The sequence below is a fragment of the Dasypus novemcinctus genome, chromosome 5 (genome assembly GCF_030445035.2).
Source record: "Dasypus novemcinctus isolate mDasNov1 chromosome 5, mDasNov1.1.hap2, whole genome shotgun sequence".
NCBI lineage: Eukaryota > Metazoa > Chordata > Mammalia > Cingulata > Dasypodidae > Dasypus > Dasypus novemcinctus.
This window is the reverse complement of record NC_080677.1, coordinates 122,388,611-122,391,834: the sequence shown is the minus strand read 5'-3', so window position 1 is coordinate 122,391,834 and position 3,224 is coordinate 122,388,611. Positions and strand designations below refer to the sequence as shown.

At 39.5% G+C, this 3,224-nt stretch overlaps 1 pseudogene; it reads right to left on the bottom strand.

The window, feature by feature from the left end:
• Positions 1–2,650: 2,650 nt before the first annotated feature.
• LOC101423909 (transmembrane emp24 domain-containing protein 2 pseudogene) lies at positions 2,651–3,224 on the bottom strand (annotated as a pseudogene).

Below are 3,224 nucleotides of genomic sequence, written 5' to 3'. Positions count from 1 at the left end.
AGATATTGTCAAACAGCATTTCTTATCTAAGAGCTGTCAACTATTCTGTGGGTGCTATTGGCACCTCAAACTTCAGCTATTTAAGGGTGAATTCATTGTCTTAATGCAAGCCGGCTTCTCAGTGGACACTCATAATTTCTTCCTGGTGGTTCTATGCTTCTAGTCACATCTACACACTCAAAAGCATCTAACAGTTAGCCAAGGGTTTGTCCCTGAGTTCTCTAGGAAGAACAGAGTTTCTGTTAAATTGTTGGGTCCTCAGGGGCTCAATTATATTTGAAAGCTATTATTTGCAGGAAATAACCTCTCATCGTTTTTTGGTTCTTCAGCTGCACTAACCCCCCAAAGCCCATGTATCTCCCACATTTCTATATCCCCACCATGAAACATGCAGAAAATTGACTTGTTCTTGATGATTTGCAAATAAAATGCTCTAGAGGTAGTTGTATCTTATTCTTAAATCTGCAAAAACTCGATGGTTTTTAATAGTTAGCACCCGGCCCTTCCCCATAAAAGGGGCCTTATGAAGCCTGAAACCTACTGCCTCTCATGCTGGGGGTATGGAGAGCTGAGAGAAGGCTGTTTTCTTGGGTTGGCCAATTAAGTTCTTTGTTACTAGAGAAGGAATAGTTTAAGCACATACACACACCCCTCCTTTTTTTTTTTTTTTTGCCCTGGGCTCAGAATTGTACTGCTGCTGAGATCCCTGGATCTTGGATGCACACGTCCATTTTAAAGACCAAATATTTTACCATGTCGGCTTGGGTTACCTGAGGTCACTGTTTCCCTTGTGGATTCTATTCCCTTTTAGCTTCTGTTGAACTCAGAATATAAAACTGTGGCCATCATTCTGCTTCCATTGTTTGTTTTTCCCTATTACCAGGTACCTAAACGGGGTAGGCAGAATGACGGCGCAGAAACTGTGAGCATATTAAATTACATGGCAAGGGGGAATTAAGGCTGCAGATGGAATTAAGAGTGCTAGTCAGCTGATCTTAAAATAGGGAGATTATCCTGGATTTTCCTGGTGGGCCCCACATAATCAATCATAAAGGACCTTATAATGTGGAAGGAAAAGGCAGATGAATCAGAAAACTTGACCAGCCATTGCATTGAAAATGGAGGAAAGGGCCATAAGCCAAGGAATGTGGGTGGCCTCTAGAAGCCAGAAAAGGCAAAGAAATGAATTCTCTTGTAGAGTCTCCAGATGGAATGCAGTCCTGCCAACACCTTACTTTAAGCCCAGTTAGCGCCCCCCCCCCCACCTCTTTATTTAAAGAATTGTTTATTTACTGAACCAGGACATATTCGATACACAACAAATTTTAAATTTACAGCTATAAATTCAATTTTGAAGTGTTTTCACATACACAGAATTGATTGGCATGCAACAGTTATCCTAAGGTGAAACACTGTCACCTATCAAAAAGCTGTTGCAAGTGTTTTTCACCAAAGTTTTAAAAAAATTGTTTATCTTGAACATGAAAACCTATAACAAATGTAATTATATAAAACGTGTTACTTGTAGTTTTCCCTTTACAAAGATTTTTTTAAAAATGTACAAGTAAGTAATATATCAGTCACAGCATAATTCTGGATCATCCCAGTGCCAAACCAGATGCTCCTTTAATTTTAAATCCATCATCAAAGACCAAGAGAAAGTCATTTCATTTTATACAAAACTCACATGTACCAAACATAAGAGGCTTGAGAGAAACAAAAACAAAACTCTCCTCTCATGCTGATGTTCAGTATACTAATTAAATAGTGGCCCCAAATGCCACTGATTAAAAATAAAATAGTGGCTGTATATCATCGCAATGAAATCCAAGAGGCTTTAACCCTTGGGCATCAGTCCAGATTTTTCCTATTGCATAAATACACACTTCTCACATGCCAAGAGCAGAGAAAGTGAACATGCCGGCACAGAAGGAGAAAGAGCTACCGTTTGCTGAAACACCCAGAAAGTTGGCTTTAGTAGAGACTTCTTACAAGGTGTGGCAGAAAGCAAAAAAAAAAATTGCTTAGCAGCTGCTTGTGTCATCAATTTAGGTAGAGATGATTGAGTATTAAGGTTTGATTTTAAAATTTAGGGAGAAACATATGTTGGGTCAAGTCTTATCTTCAAAGCAAAAATGAGAAAGAAAGTATACAAGCACCCAACCAGAGTACCATACTCCAGAAAGCTGTGTCGTTAGGCTGGGCAGAAAATGTCATGATGCAGACTGTTGTTTCTCATAAAGAATTCAACAACATGAATCTTTAATGACTTGAGCTGCAGGAGATCCAAAGAATGCAGTCATTTTAGTAAAGCACTATCAGCCTTTGTGCTGATTTCTTGAACAAACTGCCTTTTATTATGAAAACAATAGAAAAAGAAGACATAAAAAGGACTAGATTCCTATATTTCACTTAGTGTTTGAGTTCTGGAAGGATCTGTCTAATGAAGGCAGAATTAAAATAAGAAATAATGCCAATCAAATGTCAAATTATCATATAACTTTCCTAAAAAGGTTTTTTCCCCTTATGTAACTTTTAATAACAAAGAGATATAAGCTGCAAATGTACAGTTCAGAAAATAAAAGCAGAAACTAATGACATTATTGTGACCAAGATGTGTGGTAAACAATGAGAAATGAGCAAAAGGCATTTAAACAATCCTCCAGAGTTCAAAAAATCCCTTCAGGTAATATATCTGTCCCAATGCAACTAGAACAAGAGCTTTGAAGAAGGACCAAAGGCCCACTCTGCTGTTTGTGTGGTCATTGATCGCTTCATGTATTCTCTCCTGAACTTCCACCTACCCCTGTCCATGCTTTACAGTTGTTCATAAATCATTTCTTCCAGCTTGTTCTGGTGAGCTTCTGTTTCCATGCCTTGCCTTTTTGGGGACTCCCCAGTATCAGTGGTGAACATCACTATCTTTGGAGTCATAGTTGAACTCTGTTTCATCCTAAACAAAACTTGTATGTTCCCTCCATGGGAGCAAATGTGAATTTTCCACTGGAATCTCAGTCTCCTTTATAAATTCCTTTATTATCAGCCCTTGTCGTCTCCACATGGACGTCCAGGAAGCCACCCTTGACAGCCTCAAAGATAAGGCCCATCTTGGTGCCCGAGGTGACCCACTAGAAGATGCCCTCCTCTGCATGTGCGTTGATGCCAACAAAGTAGGCCAAGGCCGTGGTCAGGAGCGCAGCCATGAGCACCAGCTGCTTGGCCAA